The sequence below is a fragment of the Trachemys scripta genome, chromosome 3 (assembly GCF_013100865.1).
Source record: "Trachemys scripta elegans isolate TJP31775 chromosome 3, CAS_Tse_1.0, whole genome shotgun sequence".
Classification (NCBI taxonomy): Eukaryota; Metazoa; Chordata; order Testudines; family Emydidae; genus Trachemys; species Trachemys scripta.
The window spans coordinates 118,007,217-118,027,196 of NC_048300.1; the positions used below are offsets into that span (position 1 = coordinate 118,007,217).

At 40.4% G+C, this 19,980-nt stretch overlaps 1 long non-coding RNA gene across 1 annotated transcript in view; it reads right to left on the reverse strand.

Moving 5' to 3' along the window:
* Window positions 1-9,368, reverse strand: part of LOC117875635 — a 38,341-nt gene extending 28,973 nt beyond the window's left edge. The window contains exons 1-2 of the long non-coding RNA XR_004645309.1: window positions 9,021-9,368; window positions 1,183-1,300 (exon numbers count right to left, since the gene is read on the reverse strand). This is a non-coding gene — a long non-coding RNA (uncharacterized LOC117875635). The remainder of the gene's footprint in view (window positions 1-1,182; window positions 1,301-9,020) is intronic.
* Window positions 9,369-19,980: the final 10,612 nt, after the last annotated feature.

Sequence of the window (19,980 nt, forward strand, 5' to 3'; positions counted from 1 at the left end):
GTTAATGAATGTTTCAGATCTTACCCAAATACGTGCAACAGCCAATTCTTATTAACTAAACTAAAATTTATTACAAAACAAAAGGAAGTATGGTTAAAAGATCAATATAGATACAGACACAAGTTCAATCCATTGAGGTTCAGAGTCAACGCAGAGGTGGTGAGCTTTGTAGTTTCAAAGAGTTCCTTTAGAATTCAATTAATAGGTGATAGTCCAATGTCCAAATATCACATTCAGGGTGCACCAGCATAACTGGGACCTCAGTCTTGTGACTCAAACTTCCCCTGATGAAGCTTAAGCAGAGCTGAGATGACAGAATCAGGACCCAAGGATCTTTTATACAATTGCATGTCTTTTGACAAGTTGGAGTTCCTCAGGAGTTCCTCATTAGGATGACGTTGAAGGGGGCCCATCACCTGTACTTAGCTATACAAATTAACAAAGGCCATTTGCTTGTTCCTCCACCATTCACAGTACATTTCAAAGAGATGAATACTGAGATATCCTGTGTTTCCAATTCATTTAAATGATAGGATGTTCTTTTGACTGCTGAATTATCAGAATACAGCAGAGACAGGGACTGTTCATTACATTGTCAATGCTACTCATACATACATAAATACACAAAAACACAAATATTATCTCCCCACATGGCTTTTGAGGGTTCTTTATTTTGCAGGATGTTTAACCCTTTGTAGCCATGCGTCACAAAGACCAATGTCTTAAAAATCATGTATTCACTCAATATAAATTTGAGTTTTTAGTTTTCTCCATTTATTTGTATAAAACTGAATGCAAATCCCTTACTCTCCCACTTTTATACTGCTGTTTGCTTTGATTTCTGCCATGTAAGCAACAGGTAGAGGGTAGAATGTTCTGCTTAGAGCATCGGGAGGTGCAAGGTGGTAGAGGGCCACAAAATCCACTGAACTCCTTTTGCAGGCCAGGGTGGTATATCACAGGGGCTTGAGCAGCCACCCAGAATCTGGATCCCCCAAGAAACCAAGAGTGATTTTTGTTTTTAAATTCATTCATCTGTTTGTATGCTACCCAGCCCCTTACTTTATGATGATTGTATTTTAAGTGGTTTTGTTTCGATTTCTTTAGCATAAGAAAATCCTTTGTACATACACTCACAATAAAAAAAATCGATAGAAGGGAAACACAAGCAGAGAGACATACCTCAGTTATGCATTTTATTCTGAAGTGCTTTTCAGTTCCTCTCTTGGGTTGATAGAATACTATATCTCTTAAGTCACAGTAACAAAGCTCCAGATGTTTAACCTATATAAATGCACATCTGCTGGAAAACACATGGAAATAATGAGACTTTTTGGGGATCAGAATTCCATAACTGGAGAGAGCTTAGCACCTGATCCTATATGGTGCTGCTGCTTCCTCCTATGAGGTGTTCAGAGCTTTCTCCTTGATTACAGCACATAGGATAGGCTCATACAACATAGTCACTGTATACTGGACAAAATCACTGATCCATCTACTTCAGTATCCTGTCTCTGACAATGGCCAATAATACCAGCTTGTGGAAGATGCAAGAAGCCCATAAGTAGGGAGTTGTGGGATAACCTGCCCTAAAATCATCTTCCTCCCAACACCAATAGTTAGCAGTTGGTTTATCCCCTGAAGAATGATGGCTTAAATGCCTCCCAAAGTTCTTGTTTGTTTTTAATACAGTATTTACTACAGTAACTCTGGATATTTGTAAATGTCTGATCCTTTTTCAAATGCAGTTAAACTCTTGGTTTCAATGATAGCCCATCATAATGTTAATGTGCCCAAAAGGTTACTACACTTTTGATTTTAAAGGAGGAAGCAATTTAACAATATATAATCTCCAAACTATTTAATCTTGAAACTATATAAAGTTTCTTTAAATGGCTAGGGGAAATTTTTGCCTGTTTGTAACAGGGAAAAAGTTCAATTCCCCCCTATTTCATATTTTTCTCCATAGTTGGGGGACCGGATGAGGGAGGGGGAAAGAAATACTGACATTCTAATGTATTTAATTACTGGAATTTTTCTAATATGAAAAAGCAAATTTTAATCTAATTCCTGATCTTCACTTTGAACAAAAATAAGGGGGGTGGAGGATGGAATAATCTTTGCCTGTCAGCTCAATAACCTTTTCATGTTGTTCTTTGCTGTGGATGATAACGAAAAAACCACAGAGTGCAGTACTATGGGATTTTGGGTTTTCTTGTCATTGACAAATCTTAGCACCCACACCTGCCTCGGTGCAGGTGGATCCTAAACATATTTTCATACCTCCAATTGTTTGCAGATTATTAATTTCCATCTGTTATCTCAGTACTTGAAGCTCTTGATTAGTTTATTTTAAGTTCTCAGTAAACTCCACTGAAAATTCCCTCTGCCTCTTAACAGTGGTTTAAGATAAAAACATGTAGTACATTATATAGAAGAATGCCAGGAGTCAGCTAAATTACAGCTAGAGCTGCTTTTCCACAACAAATTTCAGTTTGGTGGTGGTGTTGAATCTAATTCCTTTTAATTACACAGCAGTCATGTCTTTAGGAGGCCCATCATTCTTGTGAGAAACTAATTTCCAGACTGTTTTAGAATAATCACGGAGCTGGAAGATGAAGAGGCAGAACAATGGCACCATCAGCTCTCACATTCTCATAAATCTACTGTGAATGTCTCTGGTATCGGGCTGGAGGAGAAAAATTAGACAACATACAGTACAGTTTCCAAAAGGAGGAGGGAACTCTGCTGGAGGCATTGCAAATCTTGCATGCAACCAGACATGAAGAAGAAAATAAGCAAAACAAACTCCAGCTCATTAATTAAAACAACAAAAGCCCTGATTTTGACCATTTTCTCTTATCTTCACATAGTAACTTTTCATTTCTTTTACACTCTGAAATCAATGATTTCAGTTAAATGTATGCTATGCCAGCTCAGCACAAAACAGCTGAGTGCTACAAGATTCCACTTACTAGGCCAGATCTCTGATCATATAATCTGGTCCTCCAGCCCTTTCAGTTGAGTCAGGAAGGTCCACTTGTAAGGGTGATGCTGTGATGGTACAGAGACAGCATCCGGGTTCTTATACCAGTCACCCTCCCTGCTATTGGCAGAGCATGGAAAAGGGGATGTGATTGGAGGAATCACTTGACTTGTTTTCAGCCCCCTGTAGCTACTCCAGCCTAAAGTAAATTAGAGCAGCCCTAAGGCTAGGCTCTTTCCCACCATCGAGCGACCAGACTGAATAGAATAGCGTAGAATCAAGATAGTGAAAAGGTGAGCTCTAAGTGCCCTTTATACACCATCCGCTGATATGGACTCTGTGCAGGGTAGCCACACTCCTGGTACTGCTCCCCTTGCATCCAAATGAAATCTATGGCTTCATTGCTCCTCAGGAGGGCATTTTGTGTAGAGGCTAGACAGCTAACACCTTAAGGCTACAGGCCTTGTGATAACCTTAGCATTAACAAAAAGTTGGACAGCCCTCACCTTCCACCGGGTTCTCAGTAAACCTGATTTTCAGAGAGGACTCAGAATTCTTAACAGATCTTCACCTACTATGACTTTTGGGCTCCTTGATGGCTCTACATACTGAATGTATAGTCAAATTCTCTGCTGCCAAGACTCTCCTGAGTTCAATAAGTTATGCGGCAGAGAATCTAGCCTCTAGCATAGAAGAGGTCTCATTGGCCTATTACCTATAAGATAAACATTATGTATGCCCCTGAATTCAGAAGAATTGGAATATATAACAAAACTAATCGATTCCTATGGGACATGTGAGACTAAATTCAGAAGTTATGCAAAAAGTGGCATAAATTATAACCCTTTTCACGCAGTAGATGTAAGACTTTGTAAGTTAATGCAGGATGTACTTATATGTCTTCTAGTTCCTTGGTGTAATTTAGACCCTCTTAGACATTCTTACACCTCAGTAGAGCTAGTCTAAGAAGGGCTAGGAGTGTCTAAAAGAGCACAGGGAAGTGTAAACTCTACAAGCTTTGTGTGGACAATTTATTAAGTTAGCACAATACAATGTCCCTTATGTTCTATTAGTGAGGTGTATTACAATTCCAGGCCTGGTTCCAAACTGAATTGGGTTAGAACCAGGACTGGCACTGTATTAGAATTTTCCAGAATGCAATTTCAGCCTGTACTTAAGTATTTACCTAAATGAAGGCTTAAGCACTGAGGTGGCTGTGGTTTTTTTTTTTTTTTTTTTTTTTGTAGTTGACAATAGCAAAATGGATTGCAGCAAAATAGAAATTATTTATATTAAGAAAAATGATAGTTCATGATGTGAGAGCAGTCACTACATTTTTTTAACTGTCAGTATCAGCAGCAGTCTTATAAAAATTCATTCAAAGCAAAATGTGATAGCCTCAGAAGATTCAAAGTAAAAGGAAAAATCTTCCCAAACTAGAAAACACTAACTTGATTTACTGAATTCCTTGATCAGAAGCCACTAAATGAGTTGACAATAACAGAGCTTACAAAAAAGAGCAAAATCCAAAAGCTTTTTAAAAAATATATTATTATATATCACAGATGCAATTCACGCAATATGTTAATTGAGACACTGGACGATACAGTACTTTTCTGTATGAAAAGTGAGCTCTCTTTATTTGTGATGTCCTTGGCTTCATTTTGACTTGTTAGATGAGGAAGGAAGGAATTATATCTGGATGTTCAGAGCTTGTTATATGGGGTAACTTTCACCTTTTTAATTTTTTAAACTTTAAATGTGACAAAAGAAGGATGCAGATGAAAATTTCAATCTAGAAACATTCCAGTTGGTTTTCTGATTTGGGGCAAACTTTTCAGAAATGCCCAAGTAACACAAATACAGCAAAACACATTCAAAGAATGATAGTCATATTATTTTGACTATGATCCACCATGGAACAACCAATTAAATGATCTGGGATTTTGATTAACCAGGAGAACCAAGGTTTAGGTCAGGATTCCATCAGCAGATCAGTCCCATATGATATATGAACTACTGCAGGAGATGAGAGAATAATATACCTCCATGCATGTTATTCATCAATTGAGTAAACTTTTTATTGAAAAGAATAAGCTGTCTATTAAAGTCACTGGCTGTCAATGGGACCTGGACTTCTAAGTTACTTAGGGCTAGATTCACAATGGTACTTAGGCACCTAAGGCCCAGTTTTAGGCTCCAATGTGATTCAAATCTTCCACCAAATTATGTAAGTGTCTAAACTCACTCAGTGCCTAAATTTTCAGGGAAAAGTTCCATAGGCATCTACGTTTCTGCCTCTGAGCACATGAACTGCTGCCTCACTCTAAGAGTCCGGACACATATCTCCCAGCTAATCCCCAGAGCAATCCATGAACTGGGGAAGATAAGTGTTCGTCTGCCTTATTTTGTGGGCATGGCCCGATCTGGTAGGCATGCTCAAAGGCCACCTACCAGATCAGGACCCATTCAAAATCTGTCTGGAGGAGGAGCTGCTGCCCTTATAGAACTAGAACACTCAGCTGAGATCTAGGACATGCAGCTTCAATTTCCTCCTCTGCCTGATGCTGAGAAAGGATTTGAATTGGGAGCTCCCAGACCTTTCAGAAGTGTGCTCTAACCATTGAGCTGTGGTAGTACCTCAGTCTCTCCTATTGAAGGCATTCCATTTTGGATAAATTCTTAGTCACTGGGCCAGATAAAGAGAGAAAGCACATGAGAGAGCGCAAGAATGACTCTGTAGCCTGGTGCTTAGAGCATACACCTGCGAAGTGTGAAACCCAGATTTCAGTTCTCCCTGCTCTAATGACTATTTATCCATAGCAGAACTGCTTTAACAGAAGAGACTGAGGAAGCCCTATATCAGAACATCCCATCGTTCAGTGGTTAGAGCACTCTCCTCAAAGGTGTGAGATCCCTATTCAGATCCTTTCTTCCCCCTCTGGAAGAAGAGGAAATTGAACCACATTATAGATGGGTGCTCTAACCACTGAGATAAAAGATTGGAGGTGGCTCCTCCTCCTTCAATCATTTTGTGTGGAATTAGGCACTTGCTTAAATTCTCACAAAAAACATCTTCGGTGCTTAAACCACCTGACTCCAGGAGAGGGTTCCCAGGTATAGATCTCTAGTAGAGATAGGTGCCTCCCTGCAGCCTGGACTTAAGTACTTAATTCTGTGCCCCTCTCCTGAGCATCTCTTATTGGCTAGTTAGGCAGTTTAGACTGTGATCCACAAAAAGTCAGCACACTATGGGGGAGCTGCCTATCTCTCCCCATTCATTGTATAGGGATTTTAGGCGCCTAACTCAGGCTGTGTGGATCATAGTGTAGTTCCTGTGACTGGCAAGGTGCCTAAAAGTTAGGCTTTGCAATGCATAGAGTCACACTGCCTAAGTTCTTATATGTGGTTCCAACAGGTGCATGCTCAGCTTTGTGAGCTCATTTATTGCACCCTCCCTTGAAAACGTGGCCTGTACTCTCACTTCTGGTTTTCATGATATAGACGCTTGCTTTACTGATTTATACTACAGAAAGTATGTTGTAACTGAACAGCACTACATGGAGGCTTGTAAGCAGGATCTGAATGAATTCTCCCCTGATAGCTAGCGGAAGAGACTTCAGGAGCAGACTTCATTTACATGAACACACCTGCTCTGCTTAGATATCCAGCAGATAGAGTGGTGTTGCTCAAAGTGATCAACTTTGGCTGCTGTTGGGTTACAAATCACTTTAGTACTGAATGCAGGGGTAGTGAAATGCTTTTACCAATGTTGTTGTCATTATTGTATGAATAAAGGGGAGCAGAACTGTGCTTAACCTGTTGCAAATGAGGGGATCACCCGCAGCTGAAAGCCAGGGGCTCGAATGCCATAGCCTTGTGAAAGTAAGAGGCGTGGGGACAGGTGTCCTAGCCAGGAGGTGTGCACTCTCTCTCTCTCTAAGGGTCTCTAGTGTGGGTAACCTGTTCCTTCCGACTGTTCAAAGAGAGAGCTACATAAGCTTCATTAGGATCCTCTTTGTTATGTTAAAGTGCTTAAATGAAAGCTGAAATCACTTGAGATGGGGCAGTGTTTCTGCCCAGCCTGCAAAGAGCTGATAATTATTAAGAGACTAATTTGCAGAGGTCATAGCAGAAAGGCAGGTGGCAGCAGAAGTGACTGACAGTTAGCCAGTGAACAAGTGTCTGGTGAGGTGGTGAGCAAGGCAACGAGCAGCTGGAAAGGTGGAAGAACCATGGCTGGTGGGACAGCCAGTGGAGAGGAACCGTGACTGGCGGGGTGGCCAGATGGTGAGAAACAGCGGCAGGCGGGACGGCCAGCCAGAACAATTGCAAGCCAGGTGCCTTCTTCCCTGTATGGGAGGTGAACTCACATAGATGCACACCTGAACCCTGGGTCCTCACTGACTGAGGACAACCACTGTGAGTGGGGTATGGTGAGGGAGCAAAGAGGAGCACAGAAAAGGAACTTTTCTGCAGATCTTGTAGAACTCAAGAACATGAAGCAGAAGACACTGCCCCACTCACTCTGGGGTGGGTGTCCTGCTCACAGTTTTATGATTATGAATCCAGCTTGTGACATTTTCCCTAATTAATGTTGGGTGACTACCCTCCTTTCATTAAAAGATTCTTTTCTACACTCAGACATTGTGCTTGTGAGTGGGGAAGTATTGCCTCTCAAAGGCACCCAGAGTGGTGTGTAATTTTTCCAGGTTACTGGGTGGGGGCTCAAGCTGGTTCTGTGTTGTATTGTTGAAAAGGAATCCCTAGATATTGAACCCGGCCCTGGTTGCTGCTGGCTCCACCTGGCAGAAGGGTTATAGGAGTATGAGATAACCCTGTCCCAGTTTTCCCCCTATGTATGATTGTTACATTTGTGACAAGCAGTTGGAAATACTGTTTCCTTGCTTTCCTGTGTAATTTTGACCTCTCCTCTAGGTCAAACACTGGGCATTGTTTTTTTTTATCTAAGCCTCTTTTTTTAAATGAATGTATCCTTTACCTTATGTTTAATATAGAGGTCATTTTACTGAATCAATAGCTCCCTCGGAATTGATTAATAGTATACATAGTGGTATATTTTATTCACTCATCTCCTATAATAGTTCCTGTATCCTGTGTCACATGGGACTGATCTGTTCCATTGAGCCCTAATCTAAACCTTACTTCCTGAAGTTAGTCAAAATTTCAGTTCACTGGGTAGCTTGCTCCATAGTGATCTTGCACTAAAATAATATCCCTCCTGTAGAGTAGGTGGACTGCAGGCAAAGAATGACAAGCCTTTCATTCCTCAAATATACATGGCCCTTGCCCGACAGCTGACATTCATGTGTAAAGATTATTTGGTCCATAGATGACAAATGCATGAATAACTACAGCATAATTTTCAAACTTAGTGTCTTAATTTTTCCAACCTGTAGTGCCAATTAAAATCAGTCAATGGGACTTTGTCTGACCATTCTGACATTAATGGGGGTGGTATGTAGCTGGCAATGCTGATAAGTCACGCAAGGTTTACACATGCCCAGATACCTGTATTTGAAAATGGCCTTACTGTATATCGAAACACAATACTATTTTTTCCTGTTCTGAATCACTCTGCTCATATTTGTGATTTTCAGGCATCGTCATATTTTGTGTGGCTTAGTCTAAATTTACTCTTTCATAATCGGGGTTGTCTTGATATTACAATTTTTTGACAATACCTAGGTTATTTTTTTTATAATTATAAGTACTTTTACTCTGCTAGTGTGCAATTTTTCTCTATCTGCATAGCTGAATGATCATTGTTCTTTATGTAGAGCATCTTACTATACAATCCCTCGTTGTTTTTGTATCTCTAACGACAGCAGCTCTTGTTTTGCACTAATATATATCCTACATCAGCATGATCATCTTTCCCCTCACTGTCATTCACAAATCAATATATTTAACATTCAACCATTTGCCCCACACTCAAATTGGCATCTATCCAATCACCATATTTTTTTATTCCCCATGACAGCGTCTTGATTATCTTGCATGTTGCACTCACCTTTTTCATCAAATCCCTTGCTTGCTCTTGTGGTTTTTGCTACTGTTTGAATTGTCAAGTAGCTTCTGTCATTCAGATCTTGTTCTGTTTCTTATTCTTTGGCTCAAAACAAATTTCTTCCTTCATTTCACTGTATCTTATCTATTACCAGCTCATTCCATCCAGGCTCTTCCTCATTCATCCAATCCCCAGTTTCAATACTTAAAAAAAGAAAAGAAAAAGAAAAATCTTTATTCTTTACAAGGTGGGGCTTGATACTTCATTCCGACAGGGTAAAGCGTACTGCTGCATATCATAAAATCAGTTTCATTCCTGGCTCCATGCACACATGCACACTAAGTAGCTGATTTTACAAGATAAACATCTGAGTATTAAAGGGCAAGAGCAAGCTTTTAAGAGCTATCAAAGTACATGGCAGGAGACAGATGACAATTTTTATTTCATTTATTTATAGGCATGTCTATGATGTTCAGCACTGAGAACTTCAAGTGCATTAATTTAGTCTCACAGAACCCATAGACGGTAAGAGTAGTGTTATAATTTTACAAATGGGGATCTGAATCACAGATGAGGTAATTTAGGTCAATGTTTTCTGAAGGTGGCTACTAACTTTAGGGGTCTCAGTTTTTGGGTGCCTAACCTGAAATACGTTGGCCTTGAATTTCAGAAGTGCTGAGTGCTCACAACTCCATTTCAAGTCAATAGGAGCTGTGGGTGCTTGATGTCAGCAAAAATCAGTGCAAAAATTAAGCTGGGCACCCATGAATTGAGGCATCTAAAAATGTTGCCCAATTTGGGGAGATTGGGCCTGACTGACTTCCCTCAGGGGAAGTCTGAGGGAGAGCCAAAAATCAAAACCAGATTCTTCTAAGTCCCAGACTAGTGTTTTAACTGCAACAATTACATATAGCTTTATAATTTCAGCTATCAAGCTTAGTTATTTTGAATCATACAGTGAACAAACAGATTAAATGAATCTGTTTTGAGTGTATAGCTTATCGTAAGTTTTGTGTTACATGGCCTTGCATCTCAGCTTCTACCTAGTCAAAAGAAGTTTATGCTGCATTGCAGAATGACAATGCCCCCCCGCCCAGCAGAGTACTTAAGCACTTGCCTAATTTTAGCACGGAGTGATCTCACTGAAATTAAGAAGACTACTCAATTTACTACTTAACTACTATTTAACGATATTTAAAGTTAGGCAAATGCTTAAGTACCTTGCTGAATCAAGGTCTTTGTTAGCAAAGGTGACCTTTAACATACCAGACATTTCCTAACAGTATTCAAGAGAACTAATTGTACACTATACTATATATGTGTTTGTGCTGTGTTTACACAAAAAAGCACAAATCAACTATACTTCAGTGCTGTAGAGACAGTGCCCACAAATCTATAAGTTGCAGTGAAAAATTTAAAACACTGTAGTGATAAACTCCAACATTGCACTGTTTTGAACTTCACCTGATTCCCTGTTTCATTCACAGCTCATTCTCCAATCACCCCGACAGTCCCTCATTGCTCAGAAAAGAACCTGAATATTGGACATCGGAGGTAAATAAAAACTCTGAATTCTGTTCCCAGTTTACTAGCCTGCTAACATAAACAAAAATATATGGCCAGTAAGCCATTAGGGGCCAGAATTTTAAAGTGCTTAGGTGCCTACAGATGAAAATAGGCATTCAATGGGAGTTAAGCACCTAGGTACTTTTGAAAATCCTACCAGACATCTCTCTGCATCTTTAGGTGTTGTAAAGGGGTTGATTCATCACCAGTGCCTCCTTGTGGCATGGCAGCTCTCTCTCTGCTGGATGTGTCCTGACAATGGCTGCTCCATTTCTGCAGTGGCCTACCTCTTCCTGGGACTTGGGCCTCCAGGCCACTTCAAAGTCTCTCCTCTTCCCAGGTAGTCTGAGCAAAAAGCAAAGGCAATTCATGCAAATAAACTAACTCAGTGGCTCTCAAACTTTTGTGCTGGTGACCCCTTTCACATAGCAAGCCTCTGAGTGCGACCCCCCCTTATAAATTAATACACTTTTTTATATATTTAACACCATTATAAATGCTGGAGGCAAAGTGGGATTTGGTGTGGGGGTTGACAGCTCGTGACCGCCCATGTAATAACCTCGTGACCCCCAGTTTGAGAACCCCTGAACTAAATAAGAGATAGAGTGGAATGATTTCCTCTCAGGATGCATCAGGATCTGGCCCTCCCTTACCTCAGGGAGTGGCCTTCAGGTGGTCTGGGAAGCCCCTGGCTGAAGTCACCCCTTTCCTTGGGAGCTGAGGGTTGAAGGTCTCTTCTCTTCCCTGGTTTGCCAACAAATGAGCTGTTTTGCTCCCCTCCTAAGCTCCTCCCCCAGCCTGTGCATAACTTGCAGATGTGTGTCGGGGGGAAGGGGGAGAGAATTGGCTGAGCTCAGAGCAGCTCCTTAATCCCTTATTGTAGAGTGTGGGGTTTGTATACCCCATCACAGTGCCTGAATATCATTAAAAATCTAGATTAAAAATCCTAGGTTTTGAATTGTCTCCGCCATCCCTCTTAATGCAATGGAAGTAGGGGATACAGCAGCCTGGAGGCTTAAGCCAGTTTTGCTGCCAATTTACATAGTATGGAGTATTATGCCCCTGGCTAGTGGGTTTTAGACACATAACTGAATTAAACTACAATATCCAGTTGGTATCCATATCCTAATGGTAATTAGCCAGGAACTGGCATTTTTGTACTCTTCAAATCCATTTTTCCTGTGTTGCATAGAAATGTCTTTCAAATGTCTGAATGTGTTCAGACCTCTTCCTTGTTATTTTTTAAATAAACAGACAGTTTCTATTTGGAAGAAATTTGTCATAGAAACAGCTTTTCAGCCTTAAATCTATTATATTTTTGTAATGAGCTCTACTGTAACATTGTGTACTATGTGTTATATTAATTCTAGTATATATATTTTTTAAACAATGACATTTTTCATGACCTCCTTACATCTTCATTGCAGCAGGCCTTGGGCAATTATGTAAAATATATTTGGGGAGAAGGAGAGGAGAATTTGGGGTGGAATAATGGCAGTCACCAGTAAAGACCTTGTTGCCATTGCTGCAGCTGTTATTAGCTTCTCTGTGCTCTTTCTGCTTTTTTTTTACTTCCTATGGCGTAGAGTATTCCTTTAAAATCTGGTTTATTTGCCATTATATTTCCATATAGTATTGCCCTGTTTGTTCTCTATCTATGCATTATATTGAAAATGTACCAGCAAATGAGGTTTTCTGGTTAAAAAAAGATACATATTTTACAAATAACCTGGCCCTAGCCTGGTGCTGTGAAGTAATTTTAAGCCTTGGAGGTTTTTCTAAACCCATTTCTCTGTAGTTCTTTAGACTCAGTAAGCACTAACAGCACTTCTTGACTAGGTCTACCAGTCACGTACAGAGGTCATATAACTCCCCAGAGCTCTCTCCTTTTTAAACCACTGAGAAGGCTAAAGAAACTGCAGAGAGTGATGTACTCTAGAGGAGTTCAAAAGGGAATAAGGTCAGTCTCCTTTTGGGACTACCATGAATCCTTGCTCCAAAGCCATTGTGATATACAATTATTGTACACTGTGTTTTTTGCAAAAATGAAACAATTGCTGAAAAATACACATTACACGTACAGCACTGCTATCACAAGGACATGGCATGCATGCAAAAAATGGATAAATATGTAGCAAAGAACTGCTTTTTTTTTTTTTTTTTTTTTAAAGTGCTAGCAACAGCACTGGGCTGGTCAGCCAATCAGCTAGATTGGAGCTATCGCAAAGTGTTAAGGATTTTAGAGTTGGAATTTTGGTTTGACATTTCTATTTTTCCGTTGTAAAAAATTTCAATACATTTTTTTCAAATGTAATTTTAACAAATGGACCTGCACCATTTCCGGTGTCTCTATTTGAAAGCCAGAGATAAACAAGCATTCCAAAAGGAACAATAAGCAAGTAGCCTTCTTAGAAAGAACTTGTTTCTTTCTGTTGTCTGTCTGTTATTCTGTTAAGTGACACAAATTACGTTTGGCTGGGGTTGAGTCAGAAGTCAAATGATAATTTCACAACCTGAAAAATGTAACTCCTCTGAATCTGAACTTGACACATTCTGATATAGCATTTAAAAAGAAACAAAATTAAAATATGGTGGACTAGTAGTATTTTTTACATGAGGAGCTGTGATTATAAACAACCACAGCTGAAACAAATCACAATCTCTTGCCCACTCTACAGAAGGGCAGCAAAAATATTATCCTTGTTGACTCTGGCTCAGTTCCACCAGTGTTACCTGTATTGGAGCCTAGTGTAGATGGGCTCCGAGCACTGTTGCTGTAAAGCACCATGTCACTTATACCTGCTGTGAGCTTAGCTGATGCAAAAAGAAGCCACAGGGCAGGTGAAACTTTATACGGAAAATACCCCTGGCATAGGTTGTGCTTTTGACATAGGAACTTCCTCCAAGGACACGGGTCACTATAGGACTGGAGAAAGGAGGGAGTATGTTGGGGCAGAAAGAGGCAAGGTCATGTGGCTTTTATGCCCAGACACCACTGCTACGTCCCAAAGGGGTCATTGCAACAGGACACAAGTTACGGCGGACTTTTTGGCTGTCCTAGCCTGCGCCCAGGGCCAGAACAGCCCGGAAACCCTGAATGGAGTATGTACAAGCCACTTACCTATCTAATCTGTCTATTGGGCTTAGGGTTTTATACTGCTGCCCATCAACACAGTATCGGAGTATCTTCTACCTAAAATCAACAGCAATAGTAAAGTTCCTACTGGACTTCATGGAGTCTGACATGTCTTTTGGGGGTAAAATCTCTACTTGGAGTATGGTTTGGGGGTTGTTTTGGTTGGAAAGGGTCTGTGGTAGAAAGGGGTGTCTGTCATCCTTATGGTGGAAAGGCTTTTTCAAAGAGGAAGGTTTCACACCTTTTCTTAATGATGGCCCAACTCTGGATTCTACCTCCCCTGTGTCTTTGCCCCAGAGTGCTTGACACATTGCCAAATGTAGGTAATTTGGCTGCACTAAGGTGCCCAAGACTCTCAACTGTGGTAGGAAATATTTGTAAAATGGCTTTTAGCAACTGCTCTATATTGGGAACAGGCAGAGCCACCGCTCAGGAGCAGCTCCCAGATGCACAGATAGAGCTATTCCTTTACAGGGCCATGGCATCTGGACAGCTCCGATTTCTGGTGCAGGAGGGGTGGGGGCATTTATAATCTCTCATTATTAAACCTCAAATAACAGATTTGGTTTAGCACCGGCTTCTTTTTCCAGTTCTCTTTTTAACTCAGGTAACATTAGCCTGTGAGCTAGTCGGTCGCACAAGCAGGTAATGTGGTGCAGCTCGTACACACACATAAGGCCAAGTGAGTCAGAAGAGGCAGATGTGTTTAAGCAAAATATTTTTAAAAACACAGCAGAGGAGCGAAGCAAAGAAGACAGTGGCAACTGACTTTGCCTTTCCCAACTAGGCTGAGGTCCAACTGTTGTTCCTGGCAGCAGTAACCCAGACTCAATCAAGCCCAGGTGCAGATTCAGCCAGCTTGGAGAGTCTGTTTACATCTGCCCTTTCCTCACTCCAGGACTCTTCTCAGAGGGAGGAACATGCTGTTGGGAGATAAATTTCCCCCCTTCTAATTATAGGCCTTGCCATCTTCTGCCCACTTCAAGTGTAAATCACCTAATCATAAACAATTTCCCTTCAAAGCTGAACACAGATTGGATGTAATTCCCTGACAACACCAATCTGTTTACAGCATTGCATGTGAGGGCCAGAATTACATTAAAAATCCTCGCAGTCTTCAGAAAGAGGGAGGAACAAAGAAAGAAAATGAAGAATCAACAATAAAAAACTGCTACTCTTACAGTGCTTTAGAAATGGAGTTTGATACTACCACTGGAATATTGCCATTTGTCACCTATTAGGGGAAAAAAAGTAACTGAGAAATCCTTATTGTCTATTTAAAAATATTTTATAGCCTGTAAATTCCCTCATGTAATTAGTAAAGCAAGGTAAAAGGCAAGGGGATTTCTGATATTTATTTACATTTAAAAATAAAAAGCTTAATCATTCAGATCCATCAAGTTATGCTCATTGTTAAACTATGCAATTGGGTGATCTTATTACTGTTACTCTTATCCTTCCTTTCACTCTTCGCTCCCATCGATTATCACACTCCCATATTGTCTCTTGTCATAAATTAGGTCCCTGATCCCGTAAAGAGTTACATACATAAATAACTTGTTTCATGTGAGCCATCCCATGGAAGTTCTGACTTTGTCTGAAAGTTAAATTTGTATTCCAAGCCTCTGCAGGATCAGAGCCTTGTGAGCTCTTTGGAGAAGATGCAGGCCCGCCGACAGGAGGGGTAGGGGGGCAAAGGGGACAATTGCCCAGGGGCCCAGGCGACTTAAAAGGGCCCAGGGACCCCCGGCCGCAGCCACTGCCGCGGTAGTGGCAGCCGGGAGCCCTGGGCCCTTTCTAATTGCCTGGGCGGGCCGCAGGACTCCTAGATGCACACGACCGCTCCAGGCCCCGCGCTTTGAGAGACCCCGCGGGCCGGCACAATTGGCCAGCGCGGTTGGTCCTGGAATTGATGGGCGGTCCCAGAAGTGACAGATTCGTCACTTCTGTCCCGCCCCTCCCCCCCTAGCAACAACCTTGGGGTCTGGAATTGCTGTTGGCAGGCCTGAGTAGAAGTCATGTTTTCCTAAGAGTTTGTACAGTGGCATGCCAACCTTGTCTGAGGCTTTTGGGAGCTACATAAGAATGGCCATACGGGGTCAGACCAATGGTCCATCTAGCCCAGTAGCCACCTCAGAGGGAATGAACAGAATAGAGCAATTACCGAGTGATCAAATCCCTGTTGGTCAGTCCCGGCTTCTGGCAGTCAGAGGCTAGGGACCCCAGAGCATAGGGCTGTGTCTCTGACCATCTTAGCTAATAGCCACTAATGGATCTATCCTCCATGAACTTTTCCAATTCTTTTTTGAACCCAGTTATAGTTTTGATCTACTACCATAATATATTATTTGTTACAAAAATGAAGTTAACAGTAACATTTAAAAATCAATGGTTGATACTAAAACCAAAGTCCTGATTCTGATCTAATTTACACTGATTTTATAGTGGTGGAACTCCACTGACTTTAATGGAATTCTTCCTGATTTATATCTGTGTATGGTAAATTAGAACAGATTCAGGCCCTAAGTTTCCTGTGTGTCTCACAATTCTGGAAAGAAGGTTGGAAATGATGATAGTTTAGTATTTTCAAATTGCTATGTCTAATAACAGTAATACTCTGAAATTTAAAAAAAATCTATATCTCATGACTTGCCCTTGCAAAGTATTCTGTTCCTTGGCAATAAACCAGTGTGGTTTGAATTTAAGTCAGAATACTTTGGGATTCATCTGTCATGAGGAAATTGGGATAGAATTTTCTCTTTTCCATTTTGAGAATATTCAGGTTGCAGAGGGAATAGTAATTTTTAACCAATTATCTGTTTTCAAAATGTACTGAATTTTTTTAATGATAAATAATTACTTGGTTTCTATATTTATGGGAAATTGACACAGACTGAGAATAACTAAATCCAATATTTATGAAGTACAAGAAATAAAAGAGAAAAATAATAGCCTAGTAAATCAGCCCACAGTTACTTAGTGCTAGTATTACTGTAGGTGTAATACACCTGGGGAAAATCATTGGGCTTCTCTCATGTTCACTGGTAGGTCAATTAAATACTGCATATAAAGAACTTGAAATGTTTCTCTCTTAGGAGAGAAACATTATAGTTGTTACTCTGCAGAAAGAGTGGTAACGTCTCTCTGAGTTATCAAACTTGTTCTCCATATGTGATCAAAATACTTGGACTAAAATTGTACGTCTGGTGACCTTAAAAAGAAAACATTTACCTCTTATAATATTCCTATATTTAGAATTTAGTGTCATGCTGAGGTGACTTTAGTGAGCAAATGTTTTCTTGCTAAGGACTATGAGTCATCTTTATTTCTAAGAACACAATAAAGACTATTTTCCTCTTAAAAACGATCTGTAGTCATTTAATCCCCTAGTCTCCATTTTCAGTACTATCTTTATAACACTATTAACAAATTGATGTAGAGAGGGGTGTTAAGACCAAAACTTTATGGTGCAGTGAATATTTTAGAAGCCATGTAGCCTGCCATTTTGGATTTGTTCTTGTCTCAGTTTGCATTGCTACAAGTCATGCAAAGGTCCAATGTGGGCAGATTGGGCTGTAATATAAAATAATGCTGCTGTGGTAAAGACATTTTTTTCTTACAGTATCTGACTTTCTAGAGCTGTTGGTCTTTAGTTCAGAGTTTGTATGTAGCCCAAGCATTTGGAAAGGGTCAGAAAAGTTACCTTTATTGATGTAATCACCACAAGAGCACTCAGGGAAGATATGTAAAGTTTAACTATTTTTCTAATAATCACACTTTTATTTTTCAGTGCCTTGTAGTATAGTAGATGTACATGGCACTCCAGAAGCATATAGGAAAACATGGTCCTTATCCACTATCTATCTTCATTTGATTAGAGTGAAAAATGACCTTGACAAATAGGGGAATTGGTCTGTAATCAAGAAGACTAAAGTCACTAAAGACATATGCAAAGCACTACACTTAGGAAGAAAAATTCAATTGCACAAATACAAAATGGGGCATAACTGTCTAGGCAGTAGTACTGCTGAAAAGGATGTGGGGTTATAGTAGATCACATATTTAATGAGTCAAATATGTGATGCAGTTGTGAAAAAGGCTAATATCATTCTGGGATGTATTAACAAGAGTATTGTATGTAAGACATGGGAGGCAATTGTTCTACTCTACTCAGGCCTGGTAGGGCATCAGATGAAGTATTGTGTACAGTTCTGGGCACCACTTTAAGAAAGATGTGGACAAATTGGATAGAGTCCAGAGGAGAGCAACAAAAATGATAAAAAGGTTTAGAAAACATGACCTGTGAGGAAAAGTTAACAAACTGGGCATGCGAAGTCTTGCGGAAAAAAGATTGAGGGGGGACCTGATAGTCTTTAAATATGTTATAAAGAGGATGGGGATCAATTGTCCTCCATGTCTACTGTAGGTAGGAGAAGTAATAATCACCTTAATCTGTAGCAAAGGTGATTTAAGTTAGATAGTAGGAAAAACATTCTGACTATAATGGTAATTAAATTCTGGCATACGCTTGCAAGGGAGGTTGTGGAATCCCTCTCGCTGGAGGTTTTTAAGAACAGGTTGGACAAATACCTATCAGGGTTGGTCTAGGTATACTTGGTCCTGTCTCAGTGCAAGCAGCTGGAGTAGGTGACCACCTGGTATTCATTTCAACCCAACATCTCTATGACTCATTAGGAACTGGCTGATCAGCACCTCTGGAAATTGGGTCACTAATATGGGCACTTAACACCCTATTTTGGAAGTCTTGCTCTGAGGGTCTGACCCTGAGAGATGCCAAGCGCTTGAGTTCAATGGATGTTCAAAGTATGTGGCACTAGGCAGGACTGGACCTCTAATTAAGCAGATAATTGTAAACAAATAAGGACTGGCTATGGAAGCAGGAACAGACTGTCCCATAGCAGATCAGTGTTGGAAGACTATGAGAATGAATTGGACTTTAGGGGAAGAAATAATATGATGCATAGAATGAAGTCATTTATTCCAAGCGCAGGAGCATTGTGGTTTGGGCCAAGTTGCACTGGATATTCCTCTTTGTAGGCCTATTACTGCACTTCTCTCAAAATGGAATCCTGTGATTCACCCCACCTGTAGTCTACAGCACCTCCTGTTTACCAACTGTATTTGCCTCCAGTAGGTGCAACTGGATTTAGCCCCTGCTTTAGAATCCTTTCCAAGAGCTGTGACCAGCTGGTAAAAGTAGTGACATAAAACAACTTGGTCAAAACAGTATGATTTATTTATCCATACACCATCAAAAGCAGAGAGAAGAGAGTTAAAAATGACAAAAGCCTAATCACATATTGTCTTACCCAACTTAGTCATTTCCTTGACAGTTTAAATAGTTTCCACTTAACTCAGGCACTCACTGAGCATTGGGGCTGGGTGAGACAGGTTGCCCCTGTAATTGCTGCCTTTAGGCCTGTCTGACCCCCAGTCAGTGTATGTCTGAGTTCACAGGCTGCCTTTTATCCAATTCAAAGTTCCTTTTCCTGACCAGAAGCTCTGAACCTGGTCCAGACTGGTTTATGTGTTTCTCCAGAGAAGACTGGAGGTAGTTTTCATGTAATAGATTGTCCGTTGTCCATTTGAGCACAAGGCAATTTAATCCTTTCTACAACCATTCTTTTGCGTTCCTGCAGGATTTAACTCTTAGCTATCTTTTAGCCAGCAATACAATAAACACCAAACTCACATACACACATTTGTGCATTGACATTTATAGAAATTAAAGCAAATAATTCCTACATTCTTCACAAGCGGCTAGCAGGAATAAAAAGCAGGAAACTGAGATGAAGCAAAGGAGAAAAAGAAGCAGTAATATGAAGCTTGGGCAGAGGACAGGACTTGAGGGGGGTTTGTGAGGAAATAATCGCTGATAAACAGGGATGGTGGATACTAGGACTGGTACTGAACCTGAGAGTCTCATGTTGCAATCAAGCGCTCTGCCAACATGTCATGTGATTAGCTCCTGAAAAGTAGTCTGAAGCATGTAGTACTGATGACAATTGAGTCCATATTATACCCAAGTTGTATTTGTTGTTGCATCTGCATATCCGTATCATCTTTTATTGTTAATTCTAGAGGTAATTAGAGATAAGTACGATGAGCAAAATTATCTGAGTTCAGTACCTAACCTGCAAATTCTACACATGAACACATAATGTACATGAAACACATACATTTGGATGTACTATATGAGTAAATACTCCTTTTCAAACAGGGAGCCCAAGGAATAAGTTT